At 42.0% G+C, this 20,171-nt stretch overlaps 1 protein-coding gene across 2 annotated transcripts in view; it reads left to right on the forward strand.

Annotated features, from left to right (window-relative positions):
* LOC138764959 (peptidyl-prolyl cis-trans isomerase FKBP5-like) overlaps nucleotides 1-20,171 on the forward strand; it is a 97,196-nt gene that overhangs the window by 1,523 nt on the left and 75,502 nt on the right. The gene's annotated exons all lie outside the window — the stretch shown is intronic.

A 20,171-nucleotide genomic window follows, 5' to 3' on the forward strand; every position in this document is an offset into this window, starting at 1 on the left:
ACATTCCCTGGGCAACGGGTGGGGAGGTCAGCCAGCCAGTTCCAGTTTTCTCTGCGGGCAGGTCGACAAATACAACGGGCTGAGCTCGTTCGTGATGCTTTGCATTCGGTGCAAGGGTTCACCGTGTGTTTGCTCAAACCGTTACACCTATTTGTGCAACTTTTGTTGGGATTCTGTTGTCGAAACTCATTAAAGTTTGTTGGTGGCGTAAGACGTTGTGTTGGACAACTATTGCTTTGTCTTGGGACATCTGGAGTTGACAGAGATTGGGATCTTCAGAAACTTCCCGAGGCTGAAAAGATAAACTTGTTCAAGATTGTACCTGGCACGGGGAGTACATTTTTTTTCTTGCCTCCGATTGTTTGCCCTGAAGTAAAACAATGAAATTTGCAGACATCGCAATTGAAGTAAAAACACAACGCTGGAGAAACTCGGCAGGTCAAACAGTGTCCTTTATGGAACAAAGATAAAGATACAGAGCCAACGTTTAGGGATTGAGTCGTTCATCAAGGTGTGGAAAATGCTCATACCTTGATGAAGGGCTCAAGTCGGAAACGTTGAGTTTCTCCAGCTTTGTGTTTTTACTGTTTGCCCTGAAGGTTCACTGACAACAATTGTGTAGCAGTCAATGGGGCCCTTTGGCTTCCATCTTCTGAGATGGGGTGTCCTTGAATCAGGTTCCAATGGCAACTGTTCGCCTCTTTCTCTTGACTCTCAGCAAGTTCATTGTTGAATAAAGGTTCCTTTGCATTGCATCATTCCCAAATTCAGGATGTCTTGAAACCCTTTACAAACTGCAGCACACCAAATTGAGCTGCTATCACTGTGGGGAACATATTAGTGGATTACGCCAAAACTTGTCATCAGGATCAAAATAATCTTTTTATGGCCTTTTCTGTTTGAAGGGGGCTGCTCTCCTTTGAAACAACGTTAGGTCCTCTTTTCAATCCTTGTCCAAAATCTCTGACAGTGCAGCAGCCATTCAATATTACCCATGAATTTTCAATTTATACTTGCATCGGAGGAGTGGCACATGAAAGACTACTTCAGAGACAGGACGGCTACCAGCAGGGAGACTGAATTTATCACCAAATCTGTCCGGGCATCTTATGGAACTAGAGGAAATGCATCAATATGAGCTAAGTCTGGTCCTTGCAGTTCATGAACCAAAGACATGAACAGAGGAACCTCATGATCTTTATAGCCCATGCCACCCTTTCCCCAATTCCTGCCTCGGGCCAGAGTTGGTGCATGGGTTGCCCAATCTTTGGCCGTTATGTTTCAGAACAGTTCTGTCATTTCACACCCAGCAGGTGTAGTGCTTCTGTGCTTAGAGTATGTGTACCAGTGCTGATAGAGAAGGGTTTACCATCTCCACCCTTTCCCCCCCCCCCCCCACCTGCCTCCATCTGCCCACCAATGGTCTACACCTGGATCTACCTCTCACTTGCCAGTTCCATCCTCACCCCTTCCACTTCTCCTCTTTAGGCTACTTCTGCTTTAGACCCTCAGTCCCAATGCACGGTCTCATCTAGAAACATTGACTACTCTTTCCCACCACAAATGCTGCTTGATCTGCTCAGTTCCTTTGGAAGTTTGCTTTACTGTTACAAAAAGATTTTGTATTGGGCTCTCTCACAGTCACTTTTGAAGTTTAATTTTGGAATACATTTTGTTTCTATTGTACATTTAAAATTCAACAGCAAGTTTCTAAACTTTGCTCAGTTTGTTTAGAACCACCATTCTCAACCTTCTTTTGGCTCTGGCCCCTTTGGGAGTTTATGGGATTCCCTTCCCTGTAAAACAGTCTAGTTTAGTTGGTTTCTTCCGTACTTCTCTCCCACTTCTGATTTCAGATTCATTGTCAAAGTACAGAAACAACATCACAAACAATCCTGAGATTCTCTTTCTTGTGGGCGAGGCACTTATTGGTAGTCTGTGATTGAGTTTGTCATTGAGGAGTCTGATGGTGGAGGGGTAGCAGCTGTTCCTGAACCTGGTGGTGCGAGACTTGTGGCACCTATACCTCTTTCCTGATGGTAGCAGCTAGAACAGAGCATGTGCTGGGTGGTGTGGATCCTTGATGATTGCTGCTACTCTCTGACGACAGCGTTCAATGTATATGTTCTTGATGGTGGGGAGTGTTTTTCCTGTGATGTGCTGGGCCTTGTCCACCACCTTTTGCAGTGCTTTAAATTCAGTGATATTGGTGTTGCACACCAGACTATGATGTATCCACTCAGCACACTTTCCACCACACATCCAAAGAAATTTTCCAGGGTTTTCAATGTCATACTAAACCTCTACAAACTTCTGAGGAAGTCGAGGTGCTGACAGGCTTTCTTCACAATGCCATTAGCGTGTTGGGTCCAGGAAAGATCTGAGATCGTGACTCCCAAGGACTTAAATTTGCTCACCCTCTCCACCACTGATTTCCCCCAATAGATCTCTGGTTTTCCCTTCCTGAAGTCAATAATCATCTTTATTTTAGTGAGATTGAGGTTGTTGCTGGGGCATCATTCAGCCAGGTTTGTAGGAGTGAGACTTTATTTAAAAAAAAAACATAAAAAGCATGTAAGATTTCAGCTTGTGACCCATGAAATGTGCTGTTGCCCCAGGAATTTGGAATGGCTGGTTTAGAAAATGCCTCAGTGTCGTACAGCACCGGGAACTGACAGGTCCTTCAGCTTTCTGTCCATCAATCACCCATTTACACTCATCCCATTTTATTACCCCAAATTCCAATCAACTCTCCCTCTCCTATTCGGATTCTATTGCTTATGGACTTGGGACAATTTAGTGACCAATTATCACACTGCCCAGCACTTATCTGAGATGTGAAAAGAACACAGAGGACCAGTAATAGTCCTAAGGATAATGCAGTAATTTCTTAAATTGCCCTTGAAAATGGGCCGAGGAAACAGTGCTCTTGAACCAGTGTTGTGAAGCTGCTAACATTGTACTGTCATGTTCTATGGTTCTAATAGAACTGAAAACAGACTATCTGATCCTTCTACACTGTTCTAAATCATTATTCCGCTAGTTCCACTGACCTGCACCCAGTACATAACCCTCCAAACCTCTTCCATCCATGTATCTATCCAATTTATTTTTAAAACTTACTATTGAGCCCACATATACCATATCAGATGGCAGCTCGTTACACACTCCCACTACTCTCTGAGTGAAAAAGTTCTCCTAATGTTCCTCCTAACCTTTCACCCTAAAACCATGACCTCTCATATTTATTTCTCCTAAGCTAAGTGGAAAGAACTTACTCTGTCTATACCCCTCATGATTTTGTAAACCTCTATCAAATCTCCCCTAATTCTCCTATGTGCCAAGGAATAGAGTCCAAGCCTGTTTAATCTTTCTCTGTAACTCAAGTCCTGAAGAATCAGCAACATCCTAGTAAATCTTCTCTGCACTCTTTCAATCTTACTGATATCCTTCCAATAGTTCGGTGATCAGGACCGCACACTATATTCCAAATTTGGCCTCCCCAATATTTTATACAACCTCACCATAGCATCCTAACTCCTTACTCAAGACTTTGATTTCTGAAGGCCAAAATGCCAAAAGCTTTCTTTATAACCCTGTCCACCTGTGACACCACTTTCAGGGAATTATGTAATATTAAGAGAGAATTCCATAATTCATAGAATTTTAGGTCCTACAGCATGAGGATAGGCTGTTTGGCCTGCTGAGTCCATACAACTATCTACATCTATCTATCCTAAACCTCCTTATTCCCATCAACTACCCTCATATTCTGCCATTGTCTTACATAATTGGGGCAAATTAGTGGCCAGTTAACCTACTGACCAAGGCTAGCAGAAACTGGAGAAATCGAGGTTGAAAACACCTCCAATTAACAAATGGTCTTGGTTGGACAATACCTGAAGCCATGGACAGACATATCAGCGTGGGAGTGGGGCGCAGATCTGAGAAGCAACTTAGATAGCCTAGACTTAGAACACAGCACAGGAACAAACCCTTTGGCCCTCGATATCTATACCGAACATTATGCCCAAATTTAATGGATTTTCTTCTTTATTTTCTTCCTCTCTGCTTTGTGAGATAATCCACTACATCCTGAAGGCTTCACTCGCTCTCTCTCCCTCTGCAGTGAAAGTGCTATCCAAGAGATCCTTGTGTCACTTATCATAGATTCATTGGGTTGTACTGTACAGAAATGGATCTTTCAGCCCACCACATCCATGCCCATCTTTTTGCCCACTGACACTACTCTCAATGCCTGTGTTAAGACCATATCCTATGAAAGCTTATTGCCATACTGTTACAAGATCAAACCAACAACCACAAAGAAGACATATCACACGGGGTAAAGATGAACAATTACTTTATTAACAAAAAATTCACCTTCAAACTTTAATTCAAAATCCCCCCTTTTATAACAATGCCCACTGATTACTATGCAAATCTCTATAACAGTGTAAAACTAATAAATTCCCCAGCCTAAATATAACATATGTAATTAAAGTCTAATTTATAGACTTAGACACAAAACAAATGCAAAACACACAAGACTCACAAAACTTCGATCTCAACTGAAGCAAAGATCATAAACAAAATTCAGTTTGTTTGGTAAACTAAAGCCAAAAGATCTTTGAGAGAGAGAGAGAGAGAGAGCACAAAATTTGAAGTTGTCTTGTGTTGCTTGCAGAGAGAGGAACCACTGGGTTGGTCCGGATCCTTCTGGCTGCCTTTGGAATGTTCATCCCTTTGGAAATCCCAACATTCTAAACTGCCCTCAAGACCATGACTAATGCTCTGGGCCTCCTTCCACTTCATAGTGGTGGTTTATCGTCCAAGTCCAGAAATTTTTTGATCATTTTCTGCACATGCTCAGTCCATCTCCCACTCTCTCAGCAGTCCACATTCACCTTGGCTCTCTAAGGCAAACTGTCACTTTTTAACATAAAACCACACAACACATAGGTCAATACACAACACAGAATTCTGTAACAATATACATAAGTACAGTATACAAATTCACTGAAATTCTTTGCTTGCTGCAGCCACACCAGAATGGAAGATACACCAACAACAATATTGCCCTAACAATTTTGAATTCACACTTTTAACTCTCGTGCATGCGCCGACCAAACTCCAATAAGCGAACTGCGCATGCGCCATCTGAACTCCAATACACAAACTGCGCAGATGCCAACTGAAGACCTGCCCATGCACACAGAAATCAAGAGGGCTGCGCCTAGTCTATGGACTATGGGATGCCGACTAACAAAGTAAATACGCACATTTTGGCTCTTAAATGCCCTGTATCCCTGTTATAATTTGTCAAATACAACATAAACTAGATAAATTTTATACTTTTTTCTTTATATTTTTTAACACATTTTTCGGTCGTATGTGTGAATGGATGCAAGTTGCATAGGTTGCAAGTTGGGGAGTAGCCCCGTACCAAAATATGCCATGACACAGATAAAGAGAGATTAAATGTAAAAGGATAGGTAAATAAATATTTTTCTTTCTTCTTTGGCTTGGCTTCGCGGACGAAGATTTATGGAGGGGGTAAAAAGTCCACGTCAGCTGCAGACTCGTTTGTGGCTGACAAGTCCGATGCGGGACAGGCAGACACGATTGCAGCGGTTGCAGGGGAAAATTGGTTGGTTGGGGATGGGTGTTGGGTTTTTCCTCCTTTGCCTTTTGTCAGTGAGGTAGGCTCTGCGGTCTTCTTCAAAGGAGGTTGCTGCCCGCCAAACTGTGAGGCGCCAAGATGCACGGTTTGATATATTCATCATTCAACTACAGCAGTACACAGAAGTTCTGGAGAGACTCAGCAAGTCACACAGCATCCATTGAAAGTAAAAGACAATCAAAGTTTCGTGCCTGGGCCCTTCGTCAGGAATGTGAACTACAGGGAAAGTTGAACTACAGCAATGTTTTGGCTGATTTATTTCTCTTTAGTACCCTGCTCTACTGCTGTCAAGTTGTTGTCCCTTTCTGGTGTCACCAAAGGGAGCAATATTCTTCTGCATCTTCCCTATTCAAGTGCTTGTCTAAATGCCTCAAAATCCTCTCCATCTCTGCAAATGCTGACAGGTCTGCCTGTTCACGAGCCTTTTCCCGGTTGTCCTCATTTGCAGTTTAAATTCGGGTGTGCTCCTGACATCCGCTGAGATGGCAACACGGGATCCAGAAGAACAGAACACGCTGGGATCTGGAGCAATAAAATCCAAACAAGATGATAAAGGAACTCAGCAGGTGAGGCAGCAGCTGTGGAGGGAAGCAACTAGTCAGTGTTTTGGCTTGAGATTTTTAAGCTGGACCACCTCAGCTTCTCCACTCCCTCACTCACTGCAGCCTCGGCCCTTCCAAATGCACAGCGCTACGACAGGTCCAGTCCAGACAGGTCTCAACCAGAAACACTGACTATCCTTTACCCTCCACAGATGCGGCACAGACCTTCCACTGAGATCCTCCATGAGCAATGTTGTTAAGTTAAGTAGTTCCTTCCCACCATAATGAATATTTTGGAAAGTTTATATCACATGATCATTTAAATTACAAACAAATCCAATATCACAGGGTACAAAAGTACTTTCAGACCTTCAAGCCTGTCCTGCTGCTAAGTTCGATCCTGGTTGGTTTGTGGTTTGAATCGACTTACTCATTTGAGAGCCATATTACTTGACTTCTTCTAGAAATTAATTTTTCTTTGGAAGGTAGAAACTACATAAATTGGTTGAAAGCAATGAGACTAGGATGAAGAGATACAAATTGGTAACAGTAGCAACAGACAATAACAAAATTATAAAGAAGGAAAACAAAAATAGGCGGGTACTGTTAAATGAATACATAATCGTGATACAGTATTAGATTACTCTTGGTCAACTGTTTTTTTGTGGTTTACACATGACCAACAGCATATTGAGGCACTGGAGAAAATGTTGCAAGGATTTTAAAGAATTCCACCAGTGTTGGGAAAGATGAGGCAAGCTCGGGCTCTTTTTGTATGTTTAAAAAGATCGCCGACAGAAGTCTTTAGAAATATGTAGGGAATGTGGAGGGAAGATGCAGAGAATGTTTTCATGTGGAAAGTGTGAAACAGAGAGAAAATAGATGTAAAAGGAACTTTTTAATTTTTTTTATTTTTCACACTATGAACCATATCAATCAAAATATATACAAACATTTCCCTCTTAAATCTACACAGTGGCATTTTCTCCCCTCCCCCCCCCCCCCCCACCACCTTCCTTCCCTCCTTCCCACCCATTAAATGCTCAACATATACAATACAATAAACCCATTAAACAATGTCATCACACAATGAAAATAAACAAGAGAATTGTGTCATCTACTTTTACACACTGGATCAGGTCATTTTGTCTTCTTCTCATTCAGTCATTTTAGGGGGTGAAGGTCCAAGGCAAGCCCTCTCTGTTGTGTTCCATGTACGGTTCCCTAATTTGTTCAAATAATGTGACTTTATTTTTTTAATTATATGTTATTTTTTCCAATGGAATACATTTATTCATTTCCATGTACCATTGCTGTACTCTCAGGCTCTCTTCTGATTTCCAAGTTGCCATTATACATTTTTTTGCCACAGCTAAGGCTATCATAATAAAATCTTTTTTGTGCTTCATCCAGTTTGAGGCCTAATTCCTTACTTCTTATATTACTTAGAAGAAAGATCTCTGGATTTTTTTGGTATGTTGTTTTTGTGATTTATTTAATACCTGATTTAGATCTTCCCAAAACTTTTTCACGTTCTCACATGCCCAAATTGCATGTACTGTTGTTCCCATTTCCTTCTGACAGCAAAAACATCTATGTGATGCTGTTGGGTTCCATTTATTTAACTTTTGGGGTGTGATATATAGCCTGTGTAACCAATTATATTGTATCATGCGTAACCTCGTGTTTATTTTTCATATTTCATTTTTATCTTTATGTTTAAATCTTTTTCCCACTTTTGTTTGGGTTTATAGCTTATTTCATAATTTTCCTTCTCTTGCAGCTTGATGTACATGTTTGTTATAAATCTTTTTATTATCGTTGTTTCTGTAATCACATATTCAAATCTGCTTCCTTCTGGTAATCTCAGTCTGTTTCCCAATTTATCCTTTAAGTAGGCTTTCAGTTGATGATATGCAAACATTGTACCATGAGTTATTCCATATTTGTACTTCATTTGTTCAAATGTTAATAAATTATTTCCCAAAAAGCAATTTTCTATTCTTTTAATTCCTTTTCTCTCCCATTCTCTAAAGGAAAGGTTATCTATTGTGAAAGGGATTAGTTGATTTTGCGTCAATAATAATTTTGGTAGTTGGTAATTTGTTTTTTTTCCTTTCTACGTGAATCTTCTTCCATATGTTGAATAAATGGTGCAGTACTGGTGAACTTTTATATTGCACCAGTTTTTCATCCCACTTATATAGTCTATGTTCTGGTACCTTCTCCCCTATTTTATTTAGCTCTATCTTGGTCCAATTTGTTTTTTCCCCTGTTTGATAAAAATCTGCTAGATACCTTAATTGTGCTACTCTATAATAATTTTTAAAGCTTGGTAGATGTAAAAAGAACTTGAGGGAATTTTTCACATCGAAAGTGTGAAACTGTTGAAATGGGCGACTTTAGTACTTGTAATGGGAGGGATGATGTACTTGGAGGGTTCTGGGAATAGAAGGATATTAGCACCGAGTGGGAGAAAGAACTGGAGGGCTGCTAATGGCAAATAAATACTAGTATGGACCAATTGGTTAGATTAGAATCTGACCTGCTGATTTATGTACAGTGCATTAAAGCCCACCTGTAGTATAATCTCACTCCCATCTCCTGCAATAAGCAGGTAACTTGTGGTTTCCTGTATGTTCACTGGACTGTTGATTTCCCTTTCACTTTACATCTTGCATTCAGTTGTTACCTGCTCAGGGTCAATCTGTATATTGGCTGTAGCTGTGGGGAATAGCATGAGCAATACTAGACCCATTGAACTGGATTTCGGAGTACAAATTCTTCCCCAATTGTCTTTGTTGTCTAGTTTGCTTGCAAATAGACAAGGATTTGGGGAGATAAACCACAATGGAGTCTGCTTTATTTCTGAGAGACAAATCTTCAGGATTTGATGTCACTCTACAATTATGCCTTCCATCTAGGGAGAAAAAGAGGGGGGGGGTGAGGGGTGCGGAATTGTGGCCTAGAGAGGACGTCCGTTATAAATCTGATGGCTTCATCTTTTTGTGAACCCATTCAAATTCATGAATACATACAAACTTAAGTATGAAAATAAGAACCTTTATTTAGCTGCCACTTTTCTAAGCCTCTTTTTGTGATAATGTAGAATTTCTGCAACTGACCTAATCATCCGAAGGTTCAATACTAAGAAACTCAGTGGGCCAAGCAGCGTCAATGGGAGAAAACAAATGGTCAAAACATCTTTGAGCGAAAGCCCTTTATTGAGAGGTTTCAGCTGGAAACATCCCTCCCACAGATGCTTCCCACCCATTGAGTTCTCCAGCAGATTGTGTTTGGCTTCAGATTCCAGCATCGACAATCTCCTGTGTTTCTCTAATAAGGTTTGGCTGAGGAATGCAGGAAAGTAATACCAAAGGCATTCTTGAGATTTTGGAATTTGGTTTTCAAAAATTTAAAATAGCATAAAAGCTAGTTTGAGTCCAAGTGCATGACACATCAACAAATATCCTTTAATGAATGAAGCTGAATGATCAATTTCCTAGACTCAATTGACAAGAAGTATATGTGACACATGTTCTCACTAATTGCCACAAGGAGAGAAGTAAGAGGACTGAGATATAATTCCTATTTTCTTTGGCTTGGCTTCGCGGACGAAGATTTATGGAGGGGGTAAAAAAGTCCACGTCAGCTGCAGGCTCGTTTGTGGCTGACCAGTCCGATGCGGGACAGGCAGACACGATTGCAGCGGTTGCAAGGGAAAATTGGTTGGTTGGGGTTGGGTGTTGGGTTTTTCCTCCTTTGCCTTTTGTCAGTGAGGTGGGCTCTGCGGTCTTCTTCAAAGGAGGCTGCTGCCCGCCAAACTGTGAGGCGCCAAGATGCACGGTTTGAGGCGTTATCAGCCCACTGGCGGTGGTCAATGTGGCAGGCACCAAGAGATTTCTTTAGGCAGTCCTTGTACCTTTTCTTTGGTGCACCTCTGTCACGGTGGCCAGTGGAGAGCTCGCCATATAATACGATCTTGGGAAGGCGATGGTCCTCCATTCTGGAGACGTGACCCATCCAGCGCAGCTGGATCTTCAGCAGCGTGGACTCGATGCTGTCGACCTCTGCCATCTCGAGTACCTCGACAGATGGCAGATAATTCCTATACTTACCGTTGAAAGACGCGTTCTTCTTGCTTTTTTTTCTTAATTTTAATCTTGATAATTTTTGCACACGATCTCTGGAAAGAGTTTATTGTTTAATTTCAGATGTACTAATCCAAGCGGCACAAGATGTCACCACACTCCAACACCATTTTTGAAAACCACGCAGTAAAAGCAAAAATGGTAAAACTGCATTTGTAACATTTTAACATAACAGGAAAATCAAATTAATTCACAATAGTTCCCTGCCATTCTAGGAACTGCAGGATCAATAATGAATTAGAAGGATTTTTTGAGCTTTACTTTGTGTGACCAAGAATATTCCTTTTGTTGACGAAAACACCTTTTGCAAATCAATATTACCATTAATACTTTCTTGGCACAGTTTGTAGAGAGAGGGTGGGGGGAGAGTGGAGGAAGACAAATGAGGAGAATTAGGTGGGGAGTGTGAGGCACTGAGAAGGAAAGAGAAGGGGAGGGAGGAGAGGTAGGGGGAGAGGGGTATGAGGGAGGAGAGGGAGGGGGTAGCAAGAGAGGAGAGAGTGAAAAAGGGAAAGAATATTGTAGTACATACCATATTTTTCTCTCATCCTTACTTAGAGAGGCATCTCTTAACAGGGAGAACCTTTACTCAGCACGAAGATATTTTATTCAAACAAACCTACATCAGGATCCAGGTGCATATAAACAGAATATTTGTCTCTCACCGGGAAGTTGGGGGGGGGGGGGGGGGCGGGGGGAGAGGTTCATCAAGCAACAAAGCAATTTTGAAATATTGATTTATTTTCCGAAGTGATCCTGTGCTTGTCAAGTGGGGAGGATTGCCTCACTCTCATATCTCCACAAGAAGAGTCCTTGGCCACCAGTCCCATATCAGGAGACATCAGTGGACTGCAGCTTTTGCATCAAGATGAAGTTGTGCCACACAGCACAACTTGTTTTTTTTTACCAAAAATAGACTTTATTCATAATAAATTATTTACAAAAGGATAATCTTCAGAGTCTCTTCCTACCCTTAGTCCATATATTTCTATCTCTATATGTTGTTATATTTCTATTTATACCATTACCACCACTGTGGCATCTTGTCCTTACTCCCCATTCTGTTGTTTGAGGGGCTTCACCTTGGACTCTAGACTGTGATCCCCTTCACAGCACCCTTGTGTTGGTTGCACCAAATCCCAATACATATCTCAGCATGGACTACTGCTGCAGCCTGGAGTGTGCCACTTGTCACCACTCCCTCACCGACACCTCCAATTGCTGAATGACCAACAGGTTCCAGCAGACCAGAGCGCGTGTTTCACCGTGTTGATGATCTTCCAGTAGATCTGGATTCTTACTCTCCATGAGCCCTTGGAAACAGCCTGTAGATCAGAGAGTCCTTTCCCAAGCTGCTGCAGGGGATCTGGTGTTTCAAGGACCCTTGCATCCTTCTCTACACACCCTTAGCGAATCTGGGCAACTGTCACGTCCCCACTGCAGACATTTCCGAGACTATGTGCATTGCGGTTGATGTTCCGGTTGTACAAAGCTGTGTCAGTGCCGTTGGGTCCGACAAAGCCCGATACAGTTAGAGCCTGACTTACCTTTATTCAAAACGGAATCTGATCGTCGTAATTTTGAAGTATCATAAATCAGAACATGGTAAGTTGGGGTCTATCTGCAGATGCTGAAAAGATGAGTTCCTCCTGCATTTTGGTGTGTTTACTACAATCACAGTGTCTGCAGCCTATCGATACAAGTACACATGTCCATCAATCCATTGTCCTGTTGCTTACTTGAAATAAAAGCAGAAAATGCTGGTAAGGCCCAGCAAGTCAGGTTGCCACAAAAAGTGAAGGAGAATTAGCATTTATAGTCAAAGGCCCTTCTCCCGATCTGCTGACGGATTCAAGTGTTTTGTTTTTACTTCAACTTCCAGGATCTGCAGAATTTTGATTACTTAAGGGAAGTTGAGCTTGCATTGACTGGAATTGCAGTCACTAACAACCCAGCCAAAAAGGAGTTATCCAGACTGCTTCCTTCTTTGCCCCTGTTTCACAGTTGCAGGCCTTATGATCAATGAAAAGGACAGTTCTTCAATAGCTCGCAGCTGAACTCTGTGGAGGCAGTGCAGCTCACAGGAAAGCAGCATTTCAGAAGGTGTCCTAGTTGGCTGCCAGCTCACAGCTCCTGTGATGCAGGTTTAGTCCTGACTCCAGGGGCTGTCTGCATGGAGTTTCATCATGATTATGTAGCTTTTCCCTGGGTCTTCTAGTTTTCTCCTGCATCCCAAAGATATGAGGGTCAGTGGGTTAATTTGCATGTTAATGAGTTTATTGTCATATACACTATACATATGACATTTTGACTTGCTGCAGCCAAACAGGTACTTCATTTAAAAAAAACAACTCCAATGCTATGTATAACAGTTACCCAAGTGCAAGAAAAAAAAAATTACTGAGAACGTGGGGAGAATGGAAAACTGGTGGTGAATGGGATAGTTTGGACACCTAGCATGGGTTTAATGGTCTCCTACCACACAAACAAAATCTTCTGGCTTGCACTTTCTCCCAGAGCTGAAGCCATCTGCAATCTTGTTAATAAATATGATTCATTTTCTCTGCTTTCTCTCATTTAGTGGAAAACCCTCATCTCTCATTTACACTCCCCCCCCCCCCCCCTCCCCCATCAATACAAAATCAGATGATTAAATCCTGTTCATTTATTCTAGTCTTCAATCAATGACTTGAAAAATAGTGCAAGCAGTGAGCAGGGCCCAGTCTATGCATTTTGTGTCAAGTGATTTCAGAATCTATTCACATATTCCCCAACCTGCACCCACCAACTGGAATAACTTGAAACATCCAGGAAATTTAACTGAAGTCACTTCCAAGAAATTTAGTTGAAGATTCTCAGGCTTTGCTTTTTCTAGGTAAAGCAATTCATTGTTTTGAAAAATTGGGTAATGTTCAGTACTTGGTCCTGAAAATGTTGAATCTACACAACCAGTAGACAAAGTGAACCCACATTAATGATTCACAACTCATTCATTTTCAGAAGTAGAAAGGACTCAATCATCACTCAAGCCTGATCACAGTTAATCTCCATCCATGCAAGAGTCCACTGCACTCAATTAGATTGCGTGTAGGCTGTTCGACATCTCTCACAAATGTTTAAAATTCGGTGTTGGAAACGCAACAAATGCAACACCTGGGGATAATTATTATGAAATGGGTCTTGTTTATTGGATAAATTGTATCAGTATGTGTGAGCTCACAGTTAAAATTCTGAGAGCTCTGGGAATTCAATTCCTGTTTTTTTTTTGAGCATTTTCATAAATTCTTTCTTCAACAAAATCACCAATTACATTCGGAACATTTTAGAAGTGGGCACAGCAGTCAGTTCAACCTCTTCTCCACTTAACCAAAGCCAGTCATTCTCAGGGGCGAACAGACCGCCCGAGGTAAGCCTAGGCCAGGAGCCTGCAGGCCCCATTTTTAAGGCGAAGAAATCCCTGCAAGGAAGGCAATTCAGATACTCACTTTTTTGCAACTGTGACTGCAACAGCTGACGGTTAATGGTTCTTCTTAATTGAATCTGCTTTTAACTTCTTCAGGGCAGGCATTCTCTTGAAGAGATTTTGCAATCGATCAACTGAGCTGAGGGAAACACGATAGGCTGCAGACGGTGTGATTGCAGTAAACACACCGAGATGCTGGAGGAACTCGGCAGGTCTTTTCAGCATCGATCGGAGGCAAAGAATCGGTGCCTATGAAGGCAGTGTTAAGACAGTGTGTGGTGGTAATGACGAGCTTGCTAGAGGCAGTGTGAAAAGGATTGACATGAGATGGCCTCTGCTGGTGCTGGGATGGCAAGTTCAGCCACAGGCACATGGTTTGATCTGTGATGGAGTTGCCCACCACTTCTAGAGAGCCTGAATTTTTCTATTTATTTATCTATGATTTAATTTAAAAATATATATATTTTTCTTCCTTTGCAAATTGTGGAAATTTGATTTTTTTTTTTAGTTGGTGTATCTGTTTGACTGCAACAAGTAAGAATCTCAGTGCAGCTGTACTCTTGCATACGACAATAATCTCTCTCACACCCTTGTGCTCCTTAACAAAGAACATGGGCTTACCAATCAGTTATCTGTAGCCGGGGATGAAACACAAAAGTCTGCAGACACTCATTTAGTTTAAAAAAAAAACAGAAATCCTGGAAGAACTCAGCAGGTCTCACAGCGTCCATAAGAAGTAAAGATCTACAGTCACCATTTTGGTCCTGAACCCTTCTTCAAGGTATGACTAAAAAGCAGGCAGGCACTGGAATTAAAAAGGCTGCAAAGAAGGAAAGAAAGGACAGGGTGAGGAGCACAGACTAACAGACAAGAGGTGATCATTGAATTATGGATAGGACAAGAGAGGAACCGTGAGAGTTGATTAAGGGAGGGGTGGCCCTGATTACAGATCTGGAGGAAAGGAGACAGCAGGGAGACAGAGCTCAAAGAAAAGAGAAATGGAGATAGAATGGGGGAGACTAATAGAAACTGGAGAGGTTGATGCTAATGCCATCCAGTTGGAGGGTACCCAGACAGAGTGTGAGGTGTTGTTCTTCCAATTTGCGGGTGGTCTCTGTTTGGCGGTGCATGAGACTGTGGATTGACATGTTGGCATGGAAATGGAGTGATTGTTTGAAATGGGTTATGTTATGGGTTATATTATATATTAATGTCTTTAAAAGTTATAGATCGTGGGGGGTTTAGAGTGTAGGTCACTTCACAAAAAGACAGTAACACTTCACAAAAGACATCTCATTTAAAATACAATGCTTTGCTAAAAGAGAGATTTCGTGTCCACAGTGACTTTACAGAAACTTTGAAGAATACCTATGGAGATGTCACAAGTCAGTGTTAATTGGACTGATGCTGTAGAGTAAATGGGCTATTGTTTTAAAGCAACAGATGGCCAGGCAGAAACTGATTCCAGTGCCAGCAATCTGTCTGGTTGCAATTTGCCGTTCTAAGAGGAGTCATGTGGTTTTGCAAGCAGAGGGAGAGAAAAAGACCAAACAGAGACAGACAGACAGACAGACAGAGACAGAGAGAGAAATGATTTCTGCAATGGCTTTTGGAAGCTGGTGAAAAACTCCATTTTGAAGACTGGTTTGAGTTCTGACTTCAGCCTGTTGGAAAAACCCTTGTGGTCCTTACAAGAGGAAATGGCTGGCTAGAGCGTTTCTCCTGAAATAAGGGAAACAAGAGGAACTCTGAGGTGACCTGGAAGAAGAGGTTATCATTTGGAAAACCCACGATCAGCACGTTTCTTCAGCAAGATACTGAAATACTGATCATGGGAAATCAATGTGTGTGTGTCCAATGAGCAATAAATCTCACTCTGAAACCAACTAGAACCATCCTGAGCAGTAATCATTTACCTTTTCACCAGAGCCTGGTGAAAATTCATAAATGTTAAATTCTGTGCATAGTATAAGTGTTGCCTGATACCAGTGAACTTGGAGGAGTGAGAAGTGAGAATGGACCGTAAATCAAAGAACTTTCCTGAACATAAACACGTTACATACATGTGTGCTTAGAATTAGAAGGCGATTAAGTTAATAGTAATAAGTTAAAGTTTGATCCTGTTTTTATGTTTAAAGAAAATTAAAAGCAACTTTTGTTTAAGTAACCATTTGTCTTGGTGAATTTCTATTGCTGCTGGGTTTTGTGGTCTTTTGGACTCATAACTATGGCCAATGGAGGTATTCACGCTATTGGAGTGGACAGAGCCGAGGTACTCAAGGAAGTAATCTCCCAGCCTGCGTTAAATTTCTCCATTGTAGAGGAGACTACAATGGGAGCATTGGATGTAGTAGATGTCCTTGCATATTTTCAAATGAGTGTTGCTTCACTTGGAAGGACTGTTTGGGTGCCAAATGGTGGGGAGAGAAGAGGTGTGGGTGCTTGTATCACTTCCTCCAGTCACAGAGGTAGGTTCCAAGGGGTGATTGGTGGGAAAGGATGAGTGGATGAGGGAGACAGAGAGGGAGCGGTCTCTGTGGAAAACAGAGAGGAGAAGGTGTGTCTGGGGTGGGATCATGTGGTAGGTGGCGGAAATGGTGGAGGATGACATGCTGGATGCGGATAGTGGGGTGGTAGGTGAGGTCAAGGGCAATCCTGTCCTTTTTGCCCATGGGGGCGGAGGGGGTCAGCTAATGGAGGATATGCGGGTGAGGGCCGTGTTTGTAGTGATAGAGGGGAAGCCACGTTATTTGAAGAAGGAGGACGATGATCTTGCATGGAAGACCTCATCCTGGGAGCAGATGCGATGGAGAAAGAGGAATTGAGAGAAAGGAATGGACTCCTTAGAGGGGACAGGATGTGAAGAGGTAGCTGTGGGAGTTGGTGGGTTTGTAGGAAAATTCTATCAAGAGTTTGTTTTCCGAGATGAAGACAGAGAGATCGAGAAAGGGGAGAGTGTTGCCAGAGATGGACCGTCTGAACTTGAGGTTGAGGTGGAAGTTGTCCGCAAAATGCATGGTCGACAAGCTCATCATGGGTGCATGAGGCTGACCTATGGAAACCTGTGTAAGCTAGAGCATAGATTTCTTCAAGCAGCCAACAAAAAGGCAGGCATAGCTGGGGCTCCTGAAAGTACCCTTTGATTTGTAGCTTGAGCCAACATGTGAATCAATGCCTTCCCTAGAAGTCAATAAATGCAGCCTCATTTGGTGCTTGTTCACACTCTGCAGAGCTGCCACCTCATTCTAGACTTTTCTCTGCTTCTCCCAATTCCTTGACCATGGGCCAAGTGTAGTCTCTTCTCCCAGCCTATCAGCTGAATTGCATTTGAACTGGAATTGGCTCTTGTGAAAAGGGGAGGTCATGTGTCTTTCTTCATTAATTATGGCCTATTCTTCCATTCCTGCCTGTGTGAAATAGGCAAGGCGCGCACGCGTGCGATATTTATATCAACAATCATGGTTCCAATGACAAGTTGCCAGCGCATAAATTGATGAACAGGGCATCAAGGAAAATAATGCCTGGATTATTATCCATACACTTGCAAATAAATGTACACATCGGATTTATAAGCACATGTATGCAGGAGTGGGGTACTGGGCACTGACAAATAGGACACAGGCAGGAAGGAACTATACTTTTGAGATGAGTTTCCTTCAGTCTAGGAGGGTAATGACAAGGACTTTAGACTGGTAAATGAGGGTGGGACCAGTGTTCAGTAGAAAAATTGTAATTTAAATCTTCTTAAGTTGTCCCCCAGGATTATTGATGAATCACAGGCTTAAATGATAGCTCTAAAAGCAAAGGGGAATAGGCTCCAAAAGTTAAACTGTAAAACCTAAAGAGAGACAAATGTGTGAGTAAAGAAAAGAACAACCACAGAGAGAGCAAAGGCAATTAGTGACGTCAGGGACAATCCAGAGGACCAGGTGGTCCTGAACAAATACTTGTATTCACAGAGGAAATGGAATGTAGGTAGGGTACGAGATGCGTGGTGTGGTCTCATCAGTTTCCATGCTGTGTGACTCATCATATTTCAGGGCCTAGGGCAGGAACCGGACGAGCCTGCTGGCAATTCCCCCTCAGGGGCTTGGAAACGTGGCCAGTCAATGCAAATTCAGGGAAAGGATGCAAGGCTGAGGGGCCAATGCTAGACTGTATGGCTAGACATACAGAAAGATTTGATTAGCACTATATTTTACTGCCAAATTAATGAAAGAAAAGGCTGTATATTCATTGTGGAAATGATAGCGAACTTCATTTGGCCAACAGCCTAACAGAACACAGACATTTATTTTATAGCCATCATGATACAATGTAATGACTGAAATGTAAAACTAATCCTGGGATTTCAGAATTAATTTTCCTTCCATGTGATGACGCAAAGATTCTCTGTTGTAGTGATCTCAGAAAATCTTTTGAAAGATAAATCACAGATAGAACATTACAGGACAGCCCATTCAGCCCATGTTATTATACTGACTTATGGAAACCTACTCCACAACAATCTCACACTCCTAACCCATGCTACTGACCCACGACTGCAGCAACACATCTTATTCGAGCTTGCAGATGGCATAACAGCAACAACGATGGGTCGCACTGTAGAGAAGCGGCAGAAAATCTCGTGAAATGATGCAAGAGTAACAACCTGAGTCTCAACAAGGAGATGATCGTGGACTTCAAGAGGACCAGGAACACCCACCTTCCACTACACATCAATAACTCTGTAGTGAAGACCACCAAAGTCCTTGAAGGTCACATAACTGGTGACCTATCATGGATGCACAAAATCCCCTCATGTCAGGAAGGCGCGACAGCAATTGCACTTCCTGAGAAGACTGAAGCAGGCAAGGCTACTGGCCACCATCATGTCAGCCTTCTACAGGAGGTCTATCAAGAGTGTCCTGGCCAGCTGTGGTATGGATGCTCAAGAGAAATGGATCGGAGGTCAATCCACAGGACCAGAAGAGTGGTGGAGAGGATCACTAGAGGCTCCCTGCCTCTCATTGAGATGATCTACTGGAATTGTCTGAAGAGGATATGCAAAATCACTGAGGACCCCTTCCACCCTGCCCACAGCATCTTTCAGATGCATTCATCGGGAAAGAGATACAGGAGTATCAGAGCCAGCCCCACTAGGCTGAGAAATAGCTTTTTCCCACAGGCAGTGAAAGTGGTATATGATTGAAGGAACTGTTCACACTAACCACCCAAGACTCTCATACTTCCAAAACAATATTTATTATTTATTTGCATATATGAATACTTATCCTGCATGTGTATTGTTTGTTTGTATGTGTGTTATATCTGGTTGTGTGTCTGCGTGTTTTGCACCGAGGACTGGAGAATGTTATTTCATCGGGTTGGAATCCGATGACAGTAAACTTGAACTATTTGTCAGATTTAATCTCAAACTCATTTTATTTGTTTGAGGGCTGGAAGTACTAAAGTCTGGGTGTCCCTGGACAGGTTCACTTGAGGGCATTCCCCAACCAGTGGGCTGAAATGCATTGTGGACACTGAAGAAAATATTTTATTTTATGCTTTGTTGTTTATTTTTATGAAATTAATTATTTCTGTGATTATGTATCATTTATCTGAGCTGCTCACATTAAACATCTGAGACACATACTCATGAAAGAACTTTTTATTTATATATATAAATACTTGCATATATATTTGTCTGTATAGGTGTTATGTTCGCGTGTCTTGTACCAAGGACTGGAGAACACTGATTGAGTTGTGCTTGTGCATTCAGATGACAATAAACTTGACTGTGTGTGTTATGTCTGTATGTGTGTTTGCACAGTTTACACTGTGAAAGAATGCTCTTTTGTTGGGTTGTAGTACTGATACAATCAGATGATAAATAAAATTGAACTTGAGCTAACCCTCTATTTTTCTTACTCATGTAGTAGATGTAATGCATTGCAAAGCTAAATTACACCCTTCAGATCCTTGAGCTCTAGAAAGAACAATAAAAGTGGGGAAATAAATAGCAAAACAATATAGACAGGACTTGTGAAGGGTGTCCATTGATTGGAGTTTAGGGAGGGAATCAGCTGGACATCTGTTGGGGGTCAAGCATGAAAGCCTGCAGGCGCTATGATTCTGTTAAAAACACAGAAATGCTGGATGAACTCAGTAGGTCTCCTAGCATTAATAGGAGATATATCTTTACCTCGGCGTGGCGAGACCTGCTGAGTTCCTCCGGGAAGGAGATAATGAGAAAACAAATAGAGCAGTGGTTCCCAACCTTTTTCTTTCCACTCACATACCACTTTAAGAATTCCCTATGCCATAGGTGCCCTGTGATTAGTAAGTGATTG

The sequence above is a fragment of the Narcine bancroftii genome, chromosome 5 (assembly GCF_036971445.1).
Source record: "Narcine bancroftii isolate sNarBan1 chromosome 5, sNarBan1.hap1, whole genome shotgun sequence".
NCBI lineage: Eukaryota > Metazoa > Chordata > Chondrichthyes > Torpediniformes > Narcinidae > Narcine > Narcine bancroftii.